This window comes from Elephas maximus, chromosome 25 (genome assembly GCF_024166365.1).
Source record: "Elephas maximus indicus isolate mEleMax1 chromosome 25, mEleMax1 primary haplotype, whole genome shotgun sequence".
Lineage (NCBI taxonomy): Eukaryota > Metazoa > Chordata > Mammalia > Proboscidea > Elephantidae > Elephas > Elephas maximus.
The window spans coordinates 31,645,644-31,659,576 of record NC_064843.1 but is presented as its reverse complement, the minus strand read 5'-3'; the positions used below and the strand labels follow the sequence as shown (position 1 = coordinate 31,659,576).

The 13,933-nt window shown below is 43.2% G+C and overlaps 1 protein-coding gene across 1 annotated transcript in view; it reads left to right on the top strand.

Moving 5' to 3' along the window:
• The window catches only part of CTNNBL1 (catenin beta like 1), a 219,832-nt gene that overhangs the window by 193,557 nt on the left and 12,342 nt on the right, over nucleotides 1-13,933 (top strand). The window lies entirely within an intron of this gene.

The following is a 13,933-nucleotide window of genomic DNA, read 5'->3' as shown; positions in this document are numbered from 1 at the left end:
TTAGGTTTGGGGGCAAGTGCTGAGATAAATCCCAGGAGCATAGGGTAGGAGAGAGAGGGAATGGCCTTCCAAGCCAGGTTTTTCCTGGTTCTCTGACTGGACAAAAGGCTTAACTGCCCTAGCCTTGTTGTCTTCCTTCTTGGTGTTTTTTTTTTCTTTTTTTTTTTAACATGTACATCCCAATTTTGTGTACTTTGAGAAATTACATCCGTAGGGATTTGGTGACAATAAATATATGTGAAAGCCCCTTGCACAGTGCCTGGTACATTAGGGATGGTCAGAGAACCTTTAGTTTTCTTCCATCTGTAAGGATATTGCACACCCCCCAGCACCACCCCCTCTCCCACACATACACTCTCGGCACCCCCCAGCACCACCCCCTCTCCCACACATACACTCTCGGAGTTCCATAGGACTGTGAGAGTTTGCCTTATCCAGCCCCTCCTGCTTCTCCAGCCTCCTCTCCTGCCACTGCGAACTGCCTTACTTACCTTAGAGCCTTTGCTTTGGCTTCTCCCTTCTGCCTGGCCCTTCTCATGGTGGCAGTCCTCTCACCTCCGTCTCAGCTTAAACGTCCTCCTCAGAGGACATCACCGTATGTAAAGTAGACCCCTCCTCCTATGCTGCTTCCTGACTTGTAATTATTGTATTTATCTGTTTACTCTCTACCTCTGGGGACTGTAATCTCTCTTGTTCATTACATGAAATTAATATCTGTCCATGGGTATTAAGGAAGATAGTCACCTGGGTTTTCCACATTATTCCTTAACTCTCATTTTTAACCCTAAGAATTTTTGGTTTTTTATATTTTTAGTCCCATTGTCAAAAAATATTTAAGTACATGATTCAGATTCTGTGGCATAACTGCAGCAATATCCAGTAAAGGAAAACGCTCCTACTTGGGAGAGTCTGTAGGACACATCGATAGCTAATGTGATACATGTTCAGTTGAGATCACATTATTGCAGTAATCTGTGAATAGCAGAGACCTCCACGTCCTGGGCAGTAGCCCCCCGTTCTCATGTTATGTTCCATATCCATGAGGTTCCAAGGACGCAGGGTGTTTGGACATGCCCTAAGGGTTCCTGGTTAACAAGATTTGACCTGAACTTTTAAAGGGCATGTAATCTTAAGGCTCTTCTAGTGAGCAGCCATTTTCTGTGATCTGTAAATATCCAGGATGCTTGTCTCAGCAGATATCACCTGACTCCGGAACAACACGAAGCCCAGGAAATAGCAAGGTCCCGTTGTTGGGAAGATGTCCTGACTTCTTGTAGATTCCTTCCGGCTACTGTTGGTTAAGTGTACAGAGCATGCCTGGCTTCTGACTGTCAGATGTAAGACAATTATATAGGTACTGGCAGGGATTTCTGAAAGAGGGAGGAGAGCCTTGGAGAGAGGTTTTCCCTTTTTTAGTTCCTGGGAAAATTATACTCAGCAGGTTTATTCAATAAAATGATCTCACCGCATACTTTGTACTGTAATGACTTACAAATTGCATGCTAATTTTGCCACAGTTAAATCATTCCAGGCTTTATCCTGGAGAGGGAAAGATGAACTCCTTGTAATGAAACAGTATCCACAGGACTTGAGTTCTTAAACAGACTTGGACTATTTTCTTAGCGTGTGAAACTCATTTCAAATGGCTTGATTTATATGAAAGGGGGTAAAGTGCAGGAATGCGTGTGGGGTACGTGATCCTAAAGCTCTAGGCGAGAATGTAGGCAGTGAAAGCCTGAGGCTGCCGTTGGTTCTTCTGCTAACCGTGCTGGAAGCTTCTGGGGCAAGCTTAAAAAAAAGAAAATCCTGCTGAGAGCTCCTCTGGGCTGTTCTTTAAACCAGTGGTTCCCCAGCTTTCTCAGTCTATCGATTTGCCAGACCACAGCTTACAGCCAGTGGAAGCTAGTGATGGTGGGGGAGGGGGCATCACGGTGCTTTTTCCTCTCACCACAGGTTTAGCCATATGCCCCTTTACCCTCTGCTGCCTCCCTGCTCCCCTTCCTGGTCACAAATGTCCCTCCTACCACTGAAAGAGAGGTCAGAGGACCTGAGTCCTGCCCCCACACCACCACCACCTACTTTGCAGTGGAGGCTTGAGCACTTTATTTTGCTTCTCTGATCTGTGCATTGTTAGGTGGCATTAATAGGCCCTGCCCCCTCTCGACCTCACAGGCTTGTTGCAAGGTCTGCGAAGATCAGGGGTATGTGCTAGGGCCCTCCCAATCTGTCTGCAGACCCATATAGCCAGCTCCCACCTGGACATTACCCCACAGGCTCTTCTCGTTCAGCAAGTCCAAAACGAGGCTGTGGCCCTAAATCCACTATAATCTCTTCCCCCTCCTCTCCAAACCAGGGCCATTCCCCAGTATGACCATGCCATCTTTTGGCTCCTCTCTCCCCCTCCCGCCATACACCCATCTGGTAGATTGTACCTCTCTGACAACTCCACAACCCCTCCATTTTTCTCAGTCCTCACTGCCAATACTTAAATTCAGGCTACTATCATCTTTTTTTCTTGCATTAGTGTAACACCCTCCTAACTGTCTCCCTATGTCTAGGTTTGTCCCCTTCAACAATGCCACTCCCCTGCCTAAGCACAGTAAATACTGGCTCTGTATTACCTTCAGGAGGTGGTCTCAGCACCTTAACCATCATCTTACAGTGCCTTTTCCAGCTTGGCCCCTGCCTGCCACTCTAGCTGCCTCCCTCACCACGCTTTCTTTTCCCTTGTAATGTGCGAAAGCCATTCTGCACCACTTGTGCTTGCTCAAACCTCCTGAACATTTGCCCGTTCTTTACACTCTGTCTAGAATGCCTCCTTGGGCTGTCTTTCCCCCACTCCTTTCCTTAAGCTGGCTAATTCTTCAGTATCCTTCAGGGCTTTGGCAAACAAATCAGTCAATAAAAATATAATGAGTGCCTACCATAGACCAAGCATGGCACTTTGTGTTTCCATGTCAGCTCCTGTAGAAAGCCTTGCTTGGAGCCCCTCCTGTGCAGTATAGCCCTCATGCATCATGGACTCTAGAGCCAGACTGCATAGGTTCAAATCCTGCCTCTGCCCCTTACTAGCTGGGTGATCATTAGCAAATTATTTAAACTCTCTGTGCTTCAGTTTCCTATCTTGTAGGGTTTTGGGGAGGATTAAAGATAATATATACAAATCATTTAGACTAGTTCCTGTCACAAGGAAGTACACCATGTGTGGTAGTTCTTGTTGTAAGTATTTCTGGCTTACATACTTGCCTGTCTCTCTCTCTAAACTAAGTCTTCACAGGCGGGGACTTATCTTGTTTACTTCCTCTGTGTTCCCAACAGAGATTGTGGTTTTCTGGCCTTGTATTACTGTATCTGCTGTCAAGGAAGTCCCACTTCTCTCAAGGCTGGTTTATATGCTGTCAGAATTCAAATGAGCATTCTGGATTATTTTAAAGTAAAATTAGTAATTGTAGATCACACCTGTGATGGAAGCATCATGGTAACATAGACGGAACATAGGTTAAATTCCAGCTCTACCACACACAAACTGTTTACTTGGAAAATAAATGCCTTGCCCTGTGTGCATGTCAGTTTTCATGGTAGCTTGTTATAGGGTCATTTTGAAGATTAATGGATTGTTTATAAAAGCCTGGCACATGCCCATGTACTCAGGCAGGCCTAACACATGGTCTTTGTGGACAAAGCTCTGGCCTGAGAGCCTTGGCTTCTTAGCAGAGCTGCCGTCAGTTTCCTATGCATTCCCAGAAACAGTCCCTGTTGCTAATTCTCCAGCCTCACTTTCCCCAGCTGAAAGTGAACCACAGTCTCTAGAATCCCTTTTTTAACAGTCTGTCCTATCTTAGGAGCTTTTGGAGGAAGGCTATTTTTCTGATGTTTGTCCTCTCCCATCTCCACTTAGTTCTCTCTCTCCAGTTGTTTAAGTTCTTCCCGTCCTTTGAAAGAAAAAAAAGAGACTGGCATTTTCTGACTGATGGGACGATTCCAGCCCATGACTACATGCAGAAACCGTGACCTCTCCTGAGGAGGTGGCAGAGACTTCATATTTAGGCTCTGAGTCATGTCCCCTCTTATTAAGACAAGAGGGATTCGTGTTGGCTTCATAGCAGCCACTTTTATGACTGTCTCCTTCCATCAGCGAGGGCAGCTCACTGCCTGTCAGGGACAGATTAGAAATGGCATCTGCGTGCTCATTTGGAGGCCTGCGACTTGACTGCTTAGAGAGATAGAGGCACGTGGAGAGGTGGTGATTTGGTAGTGCTCCCGAAGACAGATTAGCATTTAAAGTGAGGATGTGGCTGGAGGAGGGAAACACACACACACAACCCTGCAGAAGTGGCACCTTGACGCTACGAATACTACCTCCGCATGTATCTTTGGAGATGAATCTGTTTATTTTAGGAGCCCCCAAGCAGGCTTACCCTGCTGTGAATTGCAACCTGTTCTCCTTAATGCACCCTTTACAGAATTACCATCTAAGTTTTAGTCTAGTCCTCTCTATGGAATTAACAAAACAAAGCCTGTCAGAGTGTCTTCTTTTCTTCATCTTCTTCCTCTGCTTCTGCTTTTTTTTAACTCTCCCGAATTACATGTGGAATTTGTTGGTCTAGCTATGGGTTTTTTCCCCTTTCTTTTAATTTTTAGGAAAAAGACAGGCCAAGAAGGTAGGTGGCCTTCCATTAATGCTATTGATTTGCATTAGCCCCCCAGGTATGGCATAAAGAAAAAAATCCCATCTATTGCTCATCTGTAAATACTGAAAAGGGTCTATAAAACAGAGACTTTTTCCTACTATGAACTATGAAAATAAACACAGGTTTGGAGCCAAACTTGTATGTCCTGCCAAACTTGTATTTTGTCACCACTTCTTACTCCACCTCAAGATCTTGTGGTCTTAGGAAAGATTCATCTCTTCAATCCTCAGTTTCCCCATATGAAAAGTGAAAATACTAATAGTTTTTACCTCATGGGGCTCTTGTGAGGAAAATGAGAAATCCTTGCAAGTGCTTACTTAGCTCAGTGCCCTGGCACCTAGTAGGGACTTGGGAAATTTTGCTCTTATTATTATTTCAGGTTTTCTGACCATCTCTTGCCAGAGTGAAACGACTAAGTGAAAAGGCTTGGACTAGGAAAACATGTTCTACCCCAGTCTAACCAAAACTCAGGGATGGTCATTTGGTATCTGTCTCAATTTTTCCATCTGTGAAATCTGAAAATGATATTTGCTGTATATAACTGACACAGGATATATACAGCAAGTGCGGTTAATGCAGGTGTCCTGCTTTGAAAAGAAAAATCGCTGTATGTGGATGTTGAGTTGTCATTGCTTCACAAAGAAGGCAGTCACCTTCACTCTTACAAAGGTGATAGTTGAATGAATTAATCTCTGGAAGACTGCCTTTAAATCTTTACACTCCTGTCTTATTTCAAACACAATTTATTGTATTAAAGATTTTCATTGCGAAATTTTGTAAAGTGAAATGTATTTACAACAGCTCAGGAAACTACTGGATTCTTGGAATTTCTCCTTAATCCTTATTAATCATATTCCCATTTGAGTGTACCTAATCTATATGACCACATTATTTTTAAATGGACTCTCATATAACAGCAGATCCAGGGGTCGTCTCTTTGTACAGGGAAGTTTAATTTATTGATGAGAGGATGAGCTAATTGTCATTGCTTATCATCATGTCCCCTGAAGGTGTTGATACCTGTCTCCAGCATGAGCCATCTCTCACAGTGGCTCTTCTGGCCATCTGAGAACACCATCAGTCAACAGCTTAGATCATCCACACTTACGTATATAGGCAGAAATCCGTTACATCTAGTTACAATGATGCTTCAGTCCTGGATTTGCCACCTATAATCAAAGCTAAAAGGAACCCTTGAGAGCACCAGACTAGGGAAGGCAAACGTGAGGTGCATTGCCACTCCCCTGTCCTGCAATCAAGCAGACATTGCTGACTGATTGCAGCACTCTTTCCCACTAAGCCCCAACTTGGCTTCACACCCTTTTCCACCTAGTACTCTGCACCCACTGCAGTGGATTAGAGGTGGCACTCAAGATGAACCATAGGAGCCTTCCTGACTAGTTCAGGCTTGTGTTTCCAAGCAAGAAGTGAGGCCAAGAAAAGTTAAGTGACTTGCCTGAGGACACTGTTAAGTTGGTATTAGAGCTTGTACCTGATTTCATTTGTTTAGTGCTCTGCCCCACCTTGGCAGAGGAGCTAGTTTGTAGAACTTATACTTCATACTTCAGAGATCACCTCAATATCTGATTAACCTAAATGCTTCTTATACTATCAGAAGGTCTCTGAGAAGGATGGGAGGCAAGGGGAGATTGAGTACCTTCTTTAGATTTGGGTATTTGTGGCCTGTTAGCTCAGTATGTGTGTACTGAGGAGGCTGGGCTGTAGGTTTGATCTCTGCATGGGCCGGTTGGCTTCATGAGTGGTTACTTTTGCAATGTGTCTGATTGGTCAGTTGGCTATAATTCAGTTCTTCCTACCACTAGTGAAAGAAGTCTGACGGCATATTACTAGTGTTTAACCTTCAGAATAATCTAGATCAAATGGCTTCAGTTCTTTTGGACCCTCTTTTGAGGGAAGGAATGGGATATGGGGGATGGAGGGGAGACTCCTGATGAGTGGTTTTTTTTTGTTTGTTTTGTTTTTTACTTCCTGAAACTTTTGTATTACTTCTCCAAAGGCCAAATCCCAGCCAGATGATGATAAGGTGAGTTGTACTGACAGCCATTTTGGAATTTCAGATACCCTTAGAAGTTCTTTCACATGCCTGGTTTTGTTTCCTCAAACACAGATATCCAAGGAACCATGTTAAGTCCTTAATTCAAGATCAGTTTTTTATTTGGTATCTTGGAAACTCAGAAAAAGAAGCATAAATTCATTAATTCATAATAAGTTGACCCCATCCATACATAGTAAAACAGGGCTGGAAAAGTGAGGGGTGGAGAATGAAGGTGGTATATGCCATCCTACTTTTTAAAATGGACTAAAACTTGAGAAGATGTACCCAAAATAACTGTGCTCATACTTTTTTCCTTATTTTCCGTCAGAGTGGTACATAAGCATCCTGCTTCTTTTATTTGCGTTTAAACACTGAGTATACATTTTCCTGCAGCCATTCAGCGGTGACTGTTCCATGCCCCGAGTTGTACCAGGCTAGATAAAGTGCTATCCTGACAGCAGTCAGCATTTCTGCATGCTGGTTTCTGTGATGCTTCTGACGCTGTCAGGGCAGAAACTTGGCCTTCAGAAGCCGATCTCTGTTTCATCTTTGTGCATGTTTAACGCAGCGACGGTGATGCCTTTCTTGGAGATGAGCTATAGTCGTATCTCAGATCTACATTTGAGAATTTCACTTTCAAATCATATGGCCATATGTATAAAAGTAGAATGTTGAATTGAATGTTGTCAGAGTCTTGAAGTTCTGGAGAAAGAGGAAAAAAATGAGGTTTGGCATTGCTGTCTTGGATCCATCCTTTCTAGATGACAATACTTAGAAAAACTGGGGAGTACAGTGTGTACCTGCCTGATTAAAAAAAGGTCAGATTATGGGGAAGAATGTGGAAGAGGAAATTTCATCAGGAACACTTCAGACCTAATTGAAGAAACTTGATTTAGCTAAGCTCCATTCTTTTTTTTTTTTTTTCTTTCCTAAATTTTGTTTTGTTGTTGTTGAGAATGTACACAGCAAAACATACACAAATTCAACATTTTCTACATGTACAATTTAGTGACCTTGACTACATTCTTTGAGTTGTGCAACCATTCTCACCCTCCTTTTCTGAGCTGTTTGTCCCTCATTAACATAAACCCACTGCCCCCTAAGGTTCCCGTCTAATCTTTTGAGTTACTACTCTCAGTTTGGTCCCATATAGATAGTTCTTAAAAGAGAAAAATGCTCAAAGCAGACTTTTTTTTAACTAGTTAAGCTGAACTATTATTTGGTTTTAAGATGACTTTAGGGGATATGTTTGGTTTAAGGTTTAAAGATTATCTCAGGGCAATAATTTCAGGGGTTCATCCACCTTGCATGAATTCAGAAAGTCTAGAGTCCATGAGAATTGGAAATTCTGTTCTGTATTCCCCCCCCCCTTTTTTTTTATAATTTTTATTGGGCTTTAAGTGAAAGTTTACAAATGAAGTCAGTCTCTCACACAAAAACTTAAATACTCCCAATTACTCTCCCCCTAATGAGACAGCCTGCTCTCTCCCTCTAGTCTCTCTTTTCATGTCCATTTTGCCAGCTTCTAACCTCCTCTACCCTCTCATCTCCCCGCCAAGCCGGAGATGCCAACATAGTCTCAAGTGTCCCCCTGATCCATGAAGCTCACTCCTCATCAGCATCCCTCTCCAACCCATTGTCCGGTCCAATCCATGTCTGAAGAGTTGGCTTCGGAAATGGTTCCTGTCCTGGGCCGACAGAAGGTCTGGGGGCCATGACCTCCGGGGTCCTTCTAGGCTCAGTTAGACCATTAAGTCTTGCCTTTTTATGAGAATTTGGGGTCTGCATCCCACTGCTCTCCTGCTCCCTCAGGGGTTCTCTGTTGAGTTCCCTATCAGGGAAGTCATCAGTTGTAGCCGGGCACCATCTAGTTCTTCTGGTCTCAGGATGATGTAGTCTCTGGTTCATGTGGCCCTTTCTGCCTCTTGGGCTCGTAATTACCTCGTGTCCTTGGTGTTCTTCATTCTCCTTTGATGCAGGTGGGTTGAGACCAATTGATGCATCTTAGATGGCTGCTCGCTAGCGTTTAAGACCCCAGACACCACTCTTCAAAGCGGGATGCAGTGTTTTCTTAATAGATTTTGTTATGCCAATTGACTTAAATGTCCCCTGAAATCATGGTCCCCAAACCCCTGCTGCTGCTACACTGGCCTTCGAAGCATTCAGTTTATTCAGGAAACTTCTTTGCCTTTGGTTTAGTCCAGTTGTGCTGACCTCCCCTGTATTGTGTGTTGTCTTTCCCTTCACCTAAAGTAGTTCTTATCTACCAACTAATTAGTGAATACCCCTCCCACCCTCCCTCCTCTCGTAACCACAAAAGAATGTTTTCTTCTCAGTTTAAACTATTTCTCGAGTTCTTATAATAGTGGTCTTATACAATATTTGTCCTTTTGCAACTGACTAATTTCACTCAGCATAATGCCTTCCAGGTTCCTCCACGTTATGTCTGTATTTCCCCCTTTTTGATCAGGGTTCATCTATGGAATCTTGGATCAAAGTGTTCAGTAATTAAAAAAGAAAATAGCTCAGTAGTGGTAGCCAGGCTCCATCTAGTTCTTCTGGTCTCATGGCAAAGGAGGCAGTTAGTTGTTCATGGAGGCAGTTAGCCACACATTCTATATCCTTCTCCTATACCTGACTCTCCTTCTTCCTCTGTTAATCCAGGTGAATAGAGACCAATTGTTGTTCCTTAGAGGGGCACTTCCAATCTTTTAAGACCCCAGGCACTACACAGTGAACTAAGAGGTAGAACAGGAGCACTAAACACACTGTTAGACCAATTAACTGGGATGACCCGTGAAACCATGACCCTAAATCTCTAAACCAAGGAAACAAATCCCATGAGGTAATACATAAGCAGCCTCAGAAACTACTTTTTTTTTTTTTTTTTGTGGGGTGGGGTCATTGTTGTAAATATATCTATCACACAGCTTTTACCAATTCAGTTTTTTATGGGTGTACAACTTACAGTAATTATAATAATTGGCTGTGCAACTCTAAATGCGATTTTTCCATCACTGTTAATCCCCCTTTTCCCCTTCCTCCCACCCCTGGTAACCACTAATAAACTTTCCTCTCTATACATTTGCCTTTTCTTGTCTTTTTATATAACAGAAGTGAGAGAATATTTGTCCTTTTGTGATTGACTTATTTCACTCAGCATAATGTCTTCAAGCTCCATCCATACTATAGCATGTATCAAGACTTCATTTCTCCTGCTGGCTGAGTAGTCTTCCATTAATTGTATGTATGTACCACATTTTGTTTATCTATTCTTCTGTTGATGGGCATATAGGTTGTTTCCACCTTTTGGCTATTGTGAATAGTGTTACAGTGAACAGTGGTATACAAGTCTCTGTTTTCAAGTCTTTTGGGTATATACCTAGGAGTGGAATGGCTGGGTCACGTGGTGGTTCTATTTTTAGTTTTTTGAAGAACCACCACACTGTTTTCCACATACTCACCAACATTCGTTATTTTCTGGGTTTTGTTTTGTTTTTTATCTTAGCCATCCTCATGGGAGTTAAGCTCCGTTCTTGAGCCATTCTACCACTCTTATTTTCCACCCTCCTTTATTCTCCAGACAGCTCTGAAATCTATGCCTCCGCAAACAGGGCAGTATGAAAAGAGCTATGCAGATATGGATTTGAGTCTCAGCTCTGCCACCCATTAGTCTTGCCCTGCCTGAGCCAGTTTCCACATCTAAAATGGAGCTGATACTCCCTGCTTCCCAATATTGTTAATGAAAAGTAAAGGAATTAATGTACATAAAGCACTTAGCACCATGCCTGACACATAATAAGTGCTCAGTAATCACCAGCTGCTCGTCATAGGTGCATAGGTGATGGTAGCAGTGGTTATTATTCAGACCACTTCACACACTGTCTAGTATGTCATAATCAGTCAGAAATGAGAACTAAAAAAATCATAATCTGCCAATAGCTGAAATCTAATAAGCAAAAAAAAATACCACCTTACTCATTTCTGATCTTTCTGTTAGTGATACTGGTATTTCACTGTTCTGTTCTCCCACACTAGCAAAATTGACTTTTCTATGCCTTTATTCATACTGTTATTCCCTATGCTTGGAATGTCCTTCCCAGCTTGTCAAACTGCTTCAAAATCCAGCTATTTATACTACATTTCCTTTGAACTCTTGATTCTCCCGGACAGACTTAGTCTGTCCTTCTTCTGGGGTCCCATGGCATTCTATACAGTTTGAGAAGTCCTTTGTAATAGTCATTATTACATTTTTTAAAAATAATTTGTTCATGTTTGTTAACATCATTAGATATGAGCTCCTTGATTATATGGACTGTTCTGTTTCTCTTAGCTTCCCACAGCACATCACACAATACCTGGCACATAGTTTAGGAAAGCTTTACTAGGCGGGTAGGTGAATACATTACTCCTCAGATTCCCATGTTTGCAACCTCTCAAGGTCTCAGCTCTGCTCTTCTCATCTCTTCTCTTGTCCATCTGATCTGCTTACATAAGCTGATGCTGTGGTCTCCCAACTATGCACCGCACCTGCCTCTTGATCCTTTAAGCCAGTGTGTCCATCATGCAGCCATACGCATATTGTCATCTGTGACATTTTCCTACACAGTAGTGACTGACAGTCTGCAGCCCATCATGTCCACCTTCTCTGTCCAGATTTAAACCTCCCACCAGCTAGCCCTCCAAAGCACTGTCCCTACACTTCCTGACATCTCCCCATCGACCCCAGCCACACAAGTCAGCACACACAGCTCCTTAAATAGCTCTGAACCTCTACCTGCTTGCTTTCAATCCTGTTTGATAAGGGCTTTCTGAGAGCCTACTAAGCTAAAATGCACCATGCAAGGTACTTCCTAGGGTACAAACACAAGTCAAACACATTCCTGCTTTCAAGAGATCTGCACAGGAAAGAGGCACACATCTGAATAACTGTTACAAGGCAGGACATGGGCATCGCCATAAAGAATACAAGTCATATATATTATGATAGAGATTGGGAGTGGGGGTGGGGAGAGTACCAGCATTATGAGCAGAGGCGAGGAGATCAGGAAAAGGAGGGTGGGCCTGGCAGTGCTGTGTGAGTGGAGGACTGGTGAGCAGAAAATGAACAGCAGAAGGCATTTTGTGTAATGCCTTAGCCAATGGCAAGGCCATACCTTTAAGGCATCCATTCTGCTCTCTGCCCATAATGAGCCTTGAAACCTTACTCAAAAGTCGCTTCTTCCAGGATATGCTCACAGCTTAACCCTCCCTGATCAGCACTCATACTTGTTATTTTTAACTTGTAGGCGCACTACATCCTTTCATTTTTTGGTAATTTCCTGAGTCTTCCCAGATAGGGAGTCTTCCCAGACAGGCGGTCAGCTCCTTGGTCACTAAGACCAGGACTTCCCCTTACCTCCCCACCTTCATTTTTCTCCTTAACTCAGTGCTTAGAATGGTTCTGCCGCTAGGCACGTAGTAGGGCCGGGGGTCTGAGCACTCCACTCCATTTACTCATTTCTGTGACAGGGATGAATAGGCAGGGTTCCTGTCCCCACAGAGCCCATCGTCTGTAACTAATAATTATGTGATTGTGAGCAGCTTCACCTCTTTGTGCCTTGGTTTCTAATTTCACAATGGAATTAATAATCCCTGTCCTGTCCTCTTTCAATTTGGTAGTAAGGATCTTGGTAGTTTAAAAAATTCTTTAAACTCTATAGCGTTATAAAGGAGTAGCAGCAAATGCTTTTTGCATGAGTGAAAGTCAGGAGTAATTTTCCTTCCTGGGCCCCCAGCTGCTGAACACTTAGGAATTGTGGAGCAGGAAGTTATGATTATGAGTAAATGAGGAACTAAAGAGGCCCTTCTCTTTTTAAACACCTTAGACATCAGACCAGTGCTCCATGACTGCCTCATGAACATTAACACTATTACCGGATTACCAAGGAATTGGCTACTAAATGAAGCTAGGAATTAGTGGTGGTGATTTACCAGGCAGTGCAGGGCCTGGCAATCTGCAGCCCTCTTTTGCTCACAGACAAAAACCTTTAGGAGCGAGATGAAAAGTAGCCTTGTATTGCTACAGCTGGCCCCCTGGGCAAATAATGGAGTGCATTATCTGTGTCTAAATAGCCTCTGAAGGCTTCTTGTTGGAGATTAATGACCACAATGGTAAGTCCTTCGAGTTTGGGAGAGTGGAAAAGCAGGGTCCCAAGGGCTTCTGTCAGTGACAGGTGCCTGAGTTGTCAGAGAGAACCGTGGCCGTAAAACTACTGACAGAATTAAGAAATGGATTGTTGTCATCAAAAGCATGTTTAAGCACTTATCTTCCTAGGCCAGGCTGCAAGTTGTGCAGAGTTGAGTCCCCCAGCCAGTTCTCCTGAGAACTCCCAAAACAGAGCTGTCTTTATTCTCTCACTCACTGCGTGACTGTTTACTGAGCTGGGAACATGAAGACAGAGTTCAGTCCCTGTCTTCACAGCGCTCACGTCCACCTTCATGAAATCAAGGCTTGGAGGTAGTGGGAGTCGCTGATGACTGAGATCAGTGGGAATGTGATGTGCAAGAAGAGATGGTGTGATGGAGTGGCTTGTCAGGGCTGTTCTCGAGAATTTTGGAAAGAGACAGTTGTTAGCCTTAAATAAGCTCTCTTAGATAATCAGGAACGGCTTTGTGGTAGAAAAAAAAAAGGTAGAAGCAGCTTAAAAATAGTATGGGATTGAAAAATACCCTAGGAGAACCCCTGGGAGAGAAGGTAGTGAGGGCCCTGAGCTGGGGAGAAGAACTTTCTCAGCAGAGGTCTTAAGGCTCCACTAGATGGGATTTTGGTTTGGGGGGTGATGAAAATGTTCTGTAATTGTTGTGGCGATAGTTGCACAGTTCTGAATACACAAAATACTATTAAATTGTATACTTTAAATGAGTGGATTTATGGTATGTGAATTATCTCTCAATAAAACTATTTTTTTTTTAAATCCACTGAAGAAGAATAGACGTGGCGCGGCAAGTGTGAGAAGTCTGGGGTTATAGAGGTGTAGGCAAGAGACCCCTGCCACTGATTAGGGCTCTGGCTTAGAGGACTGTTGGACTTGTGAAATGAAATTCAGAGATTGACAGCATTTTGCAGTTAACAAACGGTAAGCCAAAAGGGGCAAATACACGCATGTTGGGCCCTATGGCATCAATTTCACCAGTGTACCGAGAC